General features: G+C 31.7%; 1 long non-coding RNA gene and 1 other non-coding gene across 2 annotated transcripts; both read right to left on the reverse strand.

The window, feature by feature from the left end:
* Positions 1-4719: 4719 nt before the first annotated feature.
* Positions 4720-8119, reverse strand: LOC105338931 (uncharacterized). Its single transcript, XR_010709120.1, has 5 exons — positions 7908-8119; positions 7515-7637; positions 7299-7317; positions 6929-6975; positions 4720-6640 (listed from the first exon to the last, which is right to left on the reverse strand). It is a non-coding gene; the product is annotated as an uncharacterized protein (transcript).
* A 7-nt stretch (positions 8120-8126) lies between these two features.
* LOC136271229 (uncharacterized) lies at positions 8127-14248 on the reverse strand. Its single transcript, XR_010709122.1, has 3 exons — positions 14066-14248; positions 12579-12809; positions 8127-8376 (listed from the first exon to the last, which is right to left on the reverse strand). It is a non-coding gene; the product is annotated as an uncharacterized lncRNA (long non-coding RNA).
* Positions 14249-14315: the final 67 nt, after the last annotated feature.

Here is a 14315-nt window from a genome sequence, read left to right on the forward strand (position 1 = left end):
ACCGAAACGATGTTATATCTTGATACTAGAGATACCTCTGTGGTATCTCAGACAAATCATTAATATCCGAAGGAACCCCATGGATACCCCAAGGAACCTAAAGAATATCTTAATTATACAGATGCATAACTCTTAATACCCCATAGAACCCCAAAGATAACCTAAAAATACAAATTCAAAATTCTTGATACCCAGGTGACTTATTAGTATCCCAAACCCACCTCCAAGAACCTCTAAGATACCTCAAGGATAACCTAGTGATACAGATTTAAAACTTTTGATACACGATAGCGCCCTAATGATACCCTCAAGTGTTTAACCCGAAGAACACCAACAGATTCATAAATTTGTTACCACAAAGAAGCTCATGGATACCCTAAAAATTACAAATTCTAAATTCTTCATACCCCTGGGAACTCATTGGTATCCCAGACACACCTTTGTGCATGTGATTTACCAGACGTAGAAAACATTTTGTTTTTAAATCAGCGATATATCAACATGTAACACTTTCCTTGGGGGTATTCTTTGGGTACTTTCGGGTATCCTTGGGGTACCGATTGGTGACCTTTGGATTTCAATGAAACTCTTTGGATATCAAAAACTTTTAATTTTCTAACATTGGGATACCTTTGGGTTTCTTGTGCTGATCTTTAATTCCATTGTGACTCCTGGGGTATCACTGGTTTTAAATTTCTATAATAGGGGTTCCTTAGGGTTCTTTCGAATATCATTGGGGTTCCTAAGGGGATCCTTGGGGTAGCGAGGAAAGACACTATCATGTGGGGATATTGGGGTTCCTTGGGGTTTCTTGGGGTAAATAGACACACCCTTTGAGATGAGAAAGAATCCCTTCCTAAATTGTGAATTTCATTGCCCTTGGATCGGTAGTTCTGGAGTAAGGACGGGGCTTTAATGATCTTAAAGTAAAATGCATTGTTTCTTAAAATCATTATCCTATTCTCCTGGGTATTTAGCATATATTATGAACTGAATATATAGCTATGATGAGGAAAAGGTCCTTTTTAAAAATTATCAATTTCATTGTGCAGTGCTTAAAACATGCAATTCGCAAACCTTACCTTAACAAAACAAGGAAACGTTGACTGATATAATATGACGTCATAATATGCTTGCAAATAAACAAGTAACGTAGCAGCAATAATTTTCCACATACACTAGAAAACTTAAACATTTGTTAGAACCCTAAGCATAAAAGCAATGCATTTGTTGTCTAAAGATATAATTTTTGGTTCATACATGTGCCAAAAAGGCACATATGTACATATTTTAACAATGTTTTTTTCATCAGTATTACGGTTGTTCAATACACATAAAAATCATCAACAGTATGTGTATATCTGTAAAGAATGATTGGCTTATTAAAACAATTGTTCTGAAAGAGCAGGGAAGGGGGTGGTGGTCCGAGTATAATTTTCGGTACTGTTACTATATTTTATGAAAAGATTTCATAACGTTTTCAAGCCCCACAACCCCCCCCCACCCCCCCACCCCCGCACATGGAGGTAAATCGTTCTCCTCTAATCAGTAATGAATGATCAACCACGTTTTTAATATAATAAAATCCAAGTTCTGTCACGTAAACATTTTAGGTATTTTTCTACAAAGCATAAAATTCCATATTAGACAACATTACTTATTTTGCAGTTGATTCCATTTTTACATGATATGTTTAAGCCGTTAGAATCCTAACATTGGCTAAACGAATGGAATAATTACACACAAGACAATGTTTTTGCACCGCACAGTAAAAAAAAAACTTTCTTTCTTAAAAAAGAGATTGTTATGCTTACTATAGTGAGAAATTGTTTCCTCAAATATTTCAAGAAATGATTTATTCTGTTTATTCAATGGTAGATAATTAGATATCCTTATAAAATTAAACCTTAGACATTGCTTTTGATTATATAAAATAAAAAGTTGTTGCTTGTGTCTCTCCATTCAATTCGTTGAATTTTTTCACTGAATGTTGGAATACTGGCAGAATATTCATCCAAATTAGTGCAAGTTACAACTATGTCCTATCTCTGAAAAAATGTCCCCATCCGTTAGCTTTGCAAGATTTTGAGATGATGTTGATACATATGAATTTATATTTCAGCAGATTTTCAATAACTAGTAAGAGTAATTTCCCCTTATTGTGACGTCAACGTTCACGTCGGTCAAGTGTCGTCTGTCTCTTAAAAACTTACCTGAAAAAACTGCTGTAAACCCGATATTAGACTACACATACTTCTGAAAAAAAAACTTTTACATTTTGCCAAGCACAATTAGAGAACTTAACTACAAATGAAAGAGTTCAACTTTGAATTAATGCGATACATTTATGTATTTAATGTAATTATTCTGAAGGAGATAAAATAAATTTATTAAAACATTTCATTTAACCAGTTATACCTATCTAAGATTGAAATTTCAATATTCAAACTTACGTTCACAAGATGCAACTACAGTATTAAATGCCTGTGTTTGTCTACCTTTGCAAAACGCGGAAGTTTTATAAGACCCATTTAAATTTGTGTTCCACACGTTCTTCTTCCGTTTAAAACCTGATCTATCCTTTTTATGGAGTAAATAATTTTTGCTGGATGTTCCAATAAACAAGAAATAAAATATGAAAGAAATTCAGGTAAGGTTTTAAATAACTTGCATTGAAGTTTAAATTTTGATTTTTGTTAAACGATAAAAAAATTTCAATAACGCCTTGAAAAAAAAATAAACAAACAAACACTCAAAATTCTTTATGATCTAGAAATGGGCTCAATAATTCCATGTACAAAATGCACACCCGTCAACAGCATATATCTATTAATTGTACTAACGTTTTACAAACTCCATCAAATGCATTAACTACACTCTGCCTTTGGTTGTTATTTACGGAGTACGAGTTTCCTACTGTATGAAAGATTAAGAATGGGGCTTATGAAACGAGTATGACTTGTAACATGTCCTTTTTAAAGATTTCGTTTATTTGTAGATTAAAGGTGTTTTGTATCGCACTTACTGTATTATAGACTTCGAAGGAAAATGTTACGGGAAGTGTCACATTGAGAAAAAAAAGGAAACTGCAAATGAATACCAAAAAAAAAAAAAAATTACCATTTTAATTCAACACGTTTAAAAAAAATTCTTTAAATCTCAATTAAGGTATTACAAATTATATTCATGTATTTTTGTCATGTAATCGTCCCTCAGAATTCCTACCTGGAAAAAAATCTAGATCCTTGCATTGATTTTCTTGTTTTAATTGCAACCCATGTAATAATGTTTGCGGTGTCATTGAAAATCACTGGAAGACCTCTAAGATTACTGACATTTAAAATTTAAAGTCCGAAAGCTAATTTGTTTATCATAAACATCTGCGTCGCCGACAAATCAAATTTTTGGTATAATAAAATGCTTATTTACTGACTATTTGGAAGATAGTAAATTTTTTGTACCTTTCCACAGCAACTATTTTCCTTGGCTTCGCCTCATGAAATAGTTGCTGCCTCAGGAGACAATAAACTTGCTATCATACTAATATTTTTTTTTATAACGCATACATTTACCATTAGGGAAAAAGCCAGTATTATTTTATTGTATGATTGATCAATTCATATGTCTCTAATTGGCTGATATCCAACAATCTAAAAAAATAACGTTATTTTCACCTGCACGTGACCTAGGAGGGCAACAAAATATTTGAATTTGTTTCTACATTGAACTAAAAATAGATCTGAATTATCCAAAATTCTACCATTGGTTGTCTTTATTCGTGCTGTCCAATGAATCATCGCGATTTTCAATCAAGAAAAGAAAACTTCACCCCCTATTAGTCGTTAGAATGACGCTAAATCCTTACACATAACTTTCAATTTAATATGTCTGTGTCAATTCGTCCCCGAACAATATGATTAGAATTATTGCCATTTGTTTGTTAAATACGATGACTAAGCCCCCCTTGAATTACAATATTCAAAATGTACTTCTCTAGTACATGTAGCTAAATCATCGTATTGATCTAAAAAAAAAACCAAGCAAAAACAAACAAAAAAACCCCCAAAAAAAAAACCAACAACAATTGTATAAAGGACTATATACGGTTTGAGCCTAACATGGCCCCCTTTAATGAACATTGTCATTTTACTGTAATTCATTGTTTTATTTGTACAAATATACATTTGAAGTTTTTTCATAATTTTCATTTTGATTTTAGTGCCCGCAATTTAAAAATATGACATCATAAATTTTACCTTATCCCGCCATTTTCTCATTTCTACATGTAGCATAAAACGACTTGTTTTGAAGCAGTTTTTCTTTAAGGAAACATTGAACGACTGCTTGAACATACAAAATATTTTCACCAAAGATGTATCTCTCCAATACTTATAAGTGACACAAAGTTCGTTCTTGTTCAATGAGTCGCTTTATATTTCCCATTTGAAAAAAAGATAAGAAAAATGTCAATGTTTGACTGATTTTGATTGAATTATAAAAATAGCGTCACTTCTGACGTCATATACTGCCAGTGAGTGCATATAAATCAAATAAATAGGTGAAAAACATATTTTAAATCAACTATTTTTTTGATTAACAGACAAATTAATGTACCTAAATCATTTTAAAAATAGCGAATTATGGTAGCCAAATTTGACTAATACCATATATAGTTCTTTGGTTAAATAAAATTTCAAAATATAATGAGCTGTTAATGAATTTTAATTTTCATTATTTTGATTAAATACATAAGTGTTTTAAAGATTTTAAAGATATATATGAAATCATATACACTGTGATTGCAGTCAAAAACTTTTCCCAAATATACAGTCAGCTCAAGCATATGTTTTACAACATACACCAAAGCATAGCATTGTATTGAAATTGCATACCATAGCATACAATCTCATAGAATTTAATTCGTCATATCATACCATAGCATACCATACCATAGCATACAACATGATTTTAACTCGGTTTTAAATGATTTTAATTGAAAGAATATATGCTCACATTGCAGATTAGTGGTTAACATTGGCTTTTTATCGTTTTACTTTCAAATGTGTGGAATTCCTCTGTGTATGGAGGCGTTTTTGTTCAAATCTCATACCATAGCATACCATATCATTAAGCCCTTCATTTCAATTCCTCATAGCATTGCATTGAAATCTCATAGTTTTGCATTGAAATCTCAAAGCATATTATTAAAATGGTATAACATTACAAAACATTAAATTGTAAAAGACGTGCATGAAATGACTGTAGTAAAAATTCTAAGTTTTAAAATAATCTTACAAAATACATAGATGGAAGATCTAAAACTGTTCTTTACTTTTGGAGAAAATTGATCAGTCTGTCAAAACGTAATTTGTGTTTGGTTTGGTCAAAACTGTTAACGATAGATAAAGTAATTTTTTGGGGATACCTTGTTGTTATCCAAATTTTATTTTTTTTGGATTTCCTAGTTTATTTTTTATTTGATTATTTTTTCATTAAAGCTACATACATTGAATCCGTGTCCACAGTCCCTGTTTGTAGGTGTGTAATTTCCGATATTCCAATTTAATTGTTTGACAATATGCAATATCTGTATAGTTTTTTTAACTGTTGATTTTTTCTCTTATTTATTTTTCATTTAATTAAAAATGACCTATTTTTTTATCTTCCCTACTTATATTTACTAACTATGCATGCAAAATTAGCTTAAAACTGGATCGATATGACAATAAAGTATGACTCTTGCTAGAATATATTTAATCTCTCTATAAAAAAAAATGAAAAACACCATATTAGGCAGGCATCGCAGTATATACATTAATTGCTAGTGCACGCATTACAAATGTTTGATCCAGCTCTTATTTATCGCGGGAATATAGTGCTAGAGCACTGTATTGTCATCTATGACCTTTTCTGTCTTTGTTTACGTATCTCGAGTCAATACGAAGGTATGTAAGCAAATAACAAATCGCCGAAGCTTGTGCAGGACTCAGAACGTGTTTTCAAACGTCCAGACACCGTAAACTAGGAGTTAAAAGACGGCCATTTTTCGGCATGGCACCACGGGTGAAAACATTAGAGAGCATTTTTGGACTTAGAAAAAAAAATTGTTTGATTAATCCATCATCTTTTTCCCGTGCATACTGGTTCTTAAAGCTCGCTTCGCTCGCTAGAACGATACAACTTAAATAGTATACATTTTTTGTCTAGAATTTGTTTATAACAAATAGTAAAGTATATGTAGAAACACAATTATACACATGTAAAAAGTAACAAAAATTAATAAAACAATTTGGAAAAACAAACATACATAGTTTGCAAAGAAGTACAGAATTATGCAATACTTAATCAGCCTACGTGTTAAAAATATTCAAGCATCGAATTAGAAAATAACAATAAAATTTATCAAATCACCGGAAAAATAAATGCAATGATTTTTTGTGCATGTTTTACAGACCGCAACACTTTAACTAACTGCAAATAGGCATGATTAAAAATGTTTTGTAATTAATATGCGCATTATTAAATGAATACGTTCATAATTGTAAGTTCAGATTAGTATAACAAATATTCTCATCGTATGTTATCTGTCGGTCAGCTTCATTAATTTCCATATAATGCTGAACAGTGCTCGTGATATTATCTGTAAAACAATAAAAACAGAGGCATGATATAGTATCAATCCGATTTGTAGTTTTGCTATGAAGAATTATGGGTATAGAATAAGAAGACTGTACATTTATAACATTTTGTTTACAAACTCATAATGATAAGATCAACAAATTGATTTATTTGTTGTTAATATCTTAGTTAACTTCAATTCCACAGAGCCGAAGATAAAACGTTCATTTAAATGTTCTGCCATAATACAACTTTATAAGTGGCAACTTACTTACCTTACTAAATACTTTTAATAAAATGACCAACTTACCGTTTATATTGTCTGTGCTATTTTTGGTACAAGAACGTTCGGTTTTGCTGGATATGAATAAAACGAATATGAAAATAAAATTTTCAGAACTTATGGTTATGTTTTGTATGTTGATGTAAAGTAGAATAAAAGAATGCAGGGTAGAATGGTGTGTAAAGTAGAATGAAATAATGCAAGTGAGAATGGTGTGAGCTAGCGGGAAAAAAGCTGTAATAAATACTTTTAAATTCCTGCGATTTAAAGATATAACGTTAATGATTTTTAACGCAGTATACCTCTTGTATACATCACCATTTAACAATTTAAGTAGAATTCTGAAACCCAACAGTAATGAGATTTTTACAAAACATTAGTATCAAATATAGCTTACCAGGTCTTGGTACATTTTTCTGGAAACAATTGAAATTATTGCGAGTTACAAAGAAAACAAATATTTGTTTCCATGACAATAATCAAAGAAGATAAAGAGGACGTTTCGAATTACTTTATCTTATGGTTTTTATTTTATATATATAGTAATAATTATCAAATTCCACTTAATAACTACACGTATGACTTTCATATAGATTCATTAGTATCTACTCACTGTTTTGTCTCTTCCAGTAGAAGAAATTAAAGGCACTTCCGACAAAAACAAGGACAACAGAAAAAACAATAGTAAGAGGACACAATACGTCATTCCTTTCATTGCATTGGTTTTCACTTACTTCTGAAAATCATTTAAATTTCTCATCAAAGTTTTTTGTTTACCTGGTGCATATAGTAACGTATTATTAGATTTTTTTATTTTAATTTTCTGTTTTAAATATGCAACAATACTCTTTAAGGCAACTATGTCGAGAAACAGTATTTCAAAAAAATCATAAGTTGCATAGACTTGTCAAAGCATTTATTAGCAGCACCATGAATTAAAATTTGATTACAACAAACATTTTGTAAAGAAGGTCACTATTAGTAAATTCTTAAAATGCTCTCTTACTTTGACTACATGAATGTCCTGACCATCCTGTTATACAACCCCCATCACATTGTCCTGTTATTTTATCACAGCTCCTGGTCATCTTACAATTAACGCTACATTTGTTTTTACAATCTTTACCATAGTATTCATTTTGACATTCTATAATAATTAGAAGAAATAGCCCAGGTATCATCATCACAATTTTTTAGTATCGTCATATTGATTCAACATTTTTCATAAACCTCAACTTCGCAAAGTTCAATGTAGGCATACTTTGAATAAAAATTAGGATATTTAACATCCTGTCTACGTTCGTTGAAGTAGATGACGTACTGTCCATGGACTGAACAATTGATTCTTTGAACTTCTGACGGCGTACCGTTCAGAGTTTGCATCTCATGAAAACAAAGGTGGCCGTCTTCTTTAGATGTTGAGTTTGAAACATAAAGGTAGAATCCCGCCATGCGTGAGGTATATCGAGTCGGGCCTTGAAGAATTAATAAAAACAATATTTAAGATACTTCTTTTAATCGAATTATATATTCTAAAATTATGTTAATGAGATCTTATATGAACACACACATAACAAGAGGCCCATGGGCCACATCGCTCACCTGAGCAACACTAGCGAACTACATTGACCTTACACACTTTACGGTCAGACGCGACCTATCTTCCATTATTTTCTATTTTTTCCTATTTCCTCAATGTGAAGATTTCCACCAAGTAATTCCATAATTATATTTTCCTGTTATATGATAGTTTTTTTTATTTAGATATAAAGTGTTCAATTAAAAATATATACAATGACTTTATTTATAAGCACTCCAATGCATTTTGCATGCTATTTTAAGGAAAATTCTTAATATTATAGCTCTAAAAATAGCCTGGTAATAAACTTTGAATATTTGCGAATTAACAGGTTTAAATGTTAATAAATAAGGAATAATTTATCGAGGAAAATTATATAAAATTGAGGAACGTCTCGTGTGTCCTTAAATAATTAAGAACAGTAAAATTTAATATTTAGCAAAGTTAAGTACCATGATAATTTTCTGACCTAAAACTCAATATTTTATAAAGGGGTAGGAGTGAAAATGTATTGTGATATATTAATTATATATAACACCAGTATATTATTTCCTACAGTTTTTGCACATATGTGAACAGTATTAGCTATTAAGATAAAAAAAAATCATACATTTCCTAAGACGTATATCAGTTAAAAAATCAGCACCCATTGTAGGCCTACCTTATTGTGTGTAATCATAATTTGAACATTTTGAATCTACACAATTAAAGGATGCCAACATTTTATTTCATTAATATGTTGTCTTAGAGGCCATGCAATGCATATTTATTTTATATGATGAAAATACTGGAAAAGGTAACTACCATTTACCTGCAATATTTCTTGTTTGGTATATTGATACTTAAGAAAAAAAATATCGAACTTAAATTAGTGTAATTTTCATTTTCCACATCTAAGTGAATATTTTTAGTGTGTTTATTTAAGATGCCAAACTCTATGAATATACCATGCAGAGAAGATACATTTCATTTTCACAGCTGATATCTCATATGTGAAAGTTAACAAAGATTGACAGACAGAGAATCGCCAGCTAGTCTGGAAGGCAGTACGCAGTGTTAGAACTCTGTGGCAAAAGTTGCTAAGGCTACAGTAAAAAACTTAATTGGTCTTCCCTTAAAGAATTGTTTACCTGATGTAAACTTGTGTGACGTTTTATATCCTTACTCACTTGATCGATGAAAACATTTGACTGGAAAATGTTGTCACATGATGTGTTTAAAAGCTATACATGTATAATTTAATGTATTGTCAGGCATACAGGTATCAGTTCTGTACTAAGGCCCATTAATTATTTCATATTCCCTCAAAAACAACAAACGGCTACAAACCAAGAAGATTTTCTGCTGCAATATTTTCTTTAAAATAATGATAATGCACGGATATCCTCATAATTATAATGTGTCAGAACTGTTTAAAAGAAGTTTTTATTTACTCGTTTGAAAAATTACAAAATTGTTGCAGATTTCAAATAATTTATCAGATGAGAAAGGACCCTAGAAAGCAGTTATAGCACATCATCCTTTTGATTTTTCTCTACACAAGTATATAATGTTTAGCAAGACAATTCCAATGATCAACAAACATTTCAGCGTCAGTCGTAGAATGATAGGCAACTTTTAAAAACTTATCCAATTTGTTTAATTTCATTTTTTTAATGCATTCATACATTATATAGATAAAATGTTTTGTAATTGAGTTAGCCAGGTGACACAAAATCAGTTTATGCACTGTGTATTATAGAGAAATTAGTCCTACCCTATGACCCAATTACAACAGTTTTTAGTTTTGAACATAACTGTAAACAAACGGTTTTGCATTAATTTGGCAGATTTATTAAATAATTACAAGTAACCTTCTAATTGTAGTATCAACAAGAAATGTAATGATTATCGATTGTAATTTTCAATGCACGGTATATGTGTTTGCATCTCCCGTATTTTTAACCTCTAAAGATAAGACAGTCGCCGTGATTAATCACAACAGGGTTTAACTGAGACTGTGATAACGTCTTTTCAAATTCATAAACATATTTTTATTGTTTTTGGATTTAATTTACACGATTATGAACTCGGAATACATGGCTACTTTAAATTCTCTTTCGAAAGAAATTCCGGCGAAGTTACCGATCAAAAATCGATTATTTCAACCAAAGTTGCTCCCTTGTTTGATCCTTGTTGACACAATTAGAAATTAATAAACAATAAAAACAGAGAGAAATGCACTTTAGTACGTTGTTAATGCATCAGATTTTATCATTTTCGCAGGTAAACAATCAACTGCCTATTTACCGAAGTCTACGTTCCAAATACAAGGCGATTGTTTCCCAAGTTAAAAAGCAAAATGAAACGAAAAAATCAAAACAAGCTAAACCACCTTCACAAGTGAAAATGACAACGCGTTGAAATATTTAACCTCAATTTACTTCACAATAATCAGCACCAATGTTATTTCCATGTTTCATAGATTATATTCGCATGTGAACTGTTGCACAACAAACTGCCAGCTTCAAACAAAGAACCTCGTTTTCGAGATGCGGTAGACTGGCGATGCCTGTCATAAGACCAGTCTATCGCAATGAATTGCCAGCTGTCTACGATATATGGAATAACGAGCCATTCTTTATTAGTATTTTCGCAATTATCTCAAATTTGGAACAGAATTCGCCTATAATTTTTGCAATTTATATTTTCCTTTCCCTAAGGATGATTTATGCTAAATTACGTTAAGCTTACCTCACTAGTTCTTGAGAAGAAGATTTTTTAAAATGCACCCCCCTTTTTTACAGTTTCGAGGTTTTCTCCGCTTTGAATACAAACTGGCCGTTTATTTTTGCAATTTATATTCACCTTCTTATAAGGATGATTTGTGCCAAATTTGGTTAAATTTGACCAAGTGGTTTTAGACAAGAAGATCAAAATGTAAAAAGTTTACAGACGGACAGACAGACGGACGGACGGACGGACAGACGGACGACGGACAACGGGTGATCAGAAAAGCTCACTTGAGCTTTCAGCTCAGGTGAGCTAAAAACCGAAAAAAAAGCTTGATATGTCATTGTTTGGAAAAATATGTGCTTAGTAAGTAGTCACTTAAAAATTAGGCTTGGGTAGTCAGCCCTTCAAATTATTGAAGGCAAAAATGATTAATTGAAATTGAATACCAACATATCGTTAAGATTTGTTGATATTGCTTTAAGCTGACATGAAATCATAAAAGCTTTCGGTCACCATACTAGTTGCGATCGCTCCTCAACTGTCACTGGGATATACACATGTATACCGGCCGATAAAGTTATCATTAGTTGCTTTCCTATCGGAGCATTCAGATTGCATGGACTTCTAAGTGATAGAACTACACAATGTAGTAATATGCTTGTAAAAATGAATAAAGAAATCTTTAACCGATAAAAAATAAAAGATGGTTTATTATTAGAAAGAAATTCCAAAGTTTGCGCAATATTTTGCACAGACAATGCTGTGCTTTTTTACTTGGCATGTAAATCAAACACGTGTGTCGTTCATTCAGGGTGCATACCGTCTGTTTCTTTTTGTAGACCCCGGTCAAACTGCGTCCAACACAGTAAATAAGTAATAGTAGATCCAAGAACGTGTAAACAACGTACTATTGCTTTTATTAGTGGTTTTTTTTTAAAAACACTTCCACGTTTTCTAAAGTACATACTGTCACTGCACGATCTGCCTGCTACACTGTGTTAATGCACGAGTGCGATAATATAACAGTATAACACTGAAGAACATTCTACAATGATCGAAGGTTTTTGAAAGATGTGTGGATTTCAGTCCGTTTTGTTTCGTCTTTTATTGGATATTTCTTAATTACTAGTGCGGTGGTTGTCGTATTATATTTGTTCAAGGCGCTTTTACTCAAATCTTTCCGTCCAGTGAAAAGTGTTCGGGTGAATGAAATACCTGAATGCAGTGAAGCATGAATAGTACTTTCGGACTTAAAGAGAAGGTGTGTAGCAATAAGCAGGATAATAGAAATATAAAACTAACATGGCGGTAGTCTGAGATAAAGGGGAAATAATGCGTATAAATGAACTCATATCAGCTTTAACATTTGATAATGCTACTCACTTGGTTTATTGTCCGTTCGGTAGTAGATATCGATGTGACTAATGCTGACCTCTTTTCCTAGGTATACTCTCCATGTTGCAGTGTCTTTTCCATCGTTGGAGATAGCACACTGACCTCCAACTTCTGAACGATTTTTGTACAATCCATCCACTGCATTTTCACTACCAAAGTCTCTGCTTTTATCTGGCCAGGGATATTGTTGCCATGTTCGTCCACCAAACGCTAGATTTTCTACAGATTTGTTATTATAATCATTAGCATTACATGAAGTACAAATGAGTATACATTTCTTTGCATTCCAGCCCCAAACTAATATCAACTATTTTCTTTTAGCGTTGGCAAAAAATGTAATGCATGTACATGTTACAGGATTTAACAGGTATTTCAGAGCTTTAGGGCCCGTATTATATGTCTTTTAAACAACACTGAGGGTTCCTACCGTGCATGCTGTTGAACGCATGTTTGTTCTTGTATGTGTTAATTCAAGTGTAAATGTAGTTTAAATCTTGTAACGAGCTCGAGTCAACATTTGTAAACGAAGCTTGATTAAATATAATCGCATACTCGGTTTATATTTATACCCCGTCTCAAGTTCCTGCCTCCACTTCTTTGCGTATTATGTCGATAGTAATTCATACATTTTCACCAACACTAAATCCAACTGTTTTCAAAGGCTGCTTTTCCGTTTCACGATTCAATGCATAATCAAGGATATCAACCCTAAAAATTGTGCGAGGTGTCCCGAGAACTTCCAAATTAAGATCAGATGTAAAAAAAAAAGAACCAAAAAACTAATTGTTGAATATTCGTACGATTGTTGCCTTAGTTCCGATGAAACAGGGTAAAACATATAATGTATGTATGAAGATATCTTAATTCTTTCCCTCTAAACTATTTGAACTTTATGTCATTGTTTATGTTAAAATTCACTACAAAAATGAATAAGCAGTAACTGGAGACAAACTATAACTGTACATAGTAACAAATAATACCGGGAAGACTAACATTCCATTTGCAATGTAAATGCTAAATCATGCTGTTAAAGAATTATTACATTAGTATAAAACTATTTGTTTTGGTATTTCAAATATTTTACCAACAGATTAGAAAGATTTCTATTTGAATTTGTGTAAACTGCAGTAGGATATGAAAACAAATATTAGGCACATGTTTTATGCTATAATAATGATTGGCACAGAAGATCCTTGTTGATATTTAACATTTGAAATAAATTTGCTGTCTCTATACCATATACATATTGATCCATGGTTTGTAATAAATTATGTAATAAACAAAGGTTTTCATGGTCATCTGTTGTATAAAGATAAATCTCATTTATACGTTTTCTTGCACACTTTTTGTACACATTATTGCTGACTTGATCTATATTTAAACATTAAACTGGTCACTATAACTAATGAAGGGAAGACGTTTCGAAATGTTTTTAATGTAAATTAAAATCCACAAGTGCATGATAAAAAACTTACGGAAGCTACACACTTGGATTGCGTAAAGGGAGACCTGTACTGCGACATAAAAGATTGATACCATGTTAAAGCACGTATTTCCTGTGAAAATACAAAACACACAAAAAACTCTGTTTAAACACGTAACAAAGTTGAGCATGTACAATGTCGTCTTGACAATGTGCATGTAACTTTTCATAGAAAACTGTTCATACCTATTTGCAGAGTTCTTTTGCACCAAGGGATTTTTGTTAACATTTTTAAATGTCCC

This window comes from Magallana gigas, chromosome 1 (assembly GCF_963853765.1).
Source record: "Magallana gigas chromosome 1, xbMagGiga1.1, whole genome shotgun sequence".
NCBI lineage: Eukaryota > Metazoa > Mollusca > Bivalvia > Ostreida > Ostreidae > Magallana > Magallana gigas.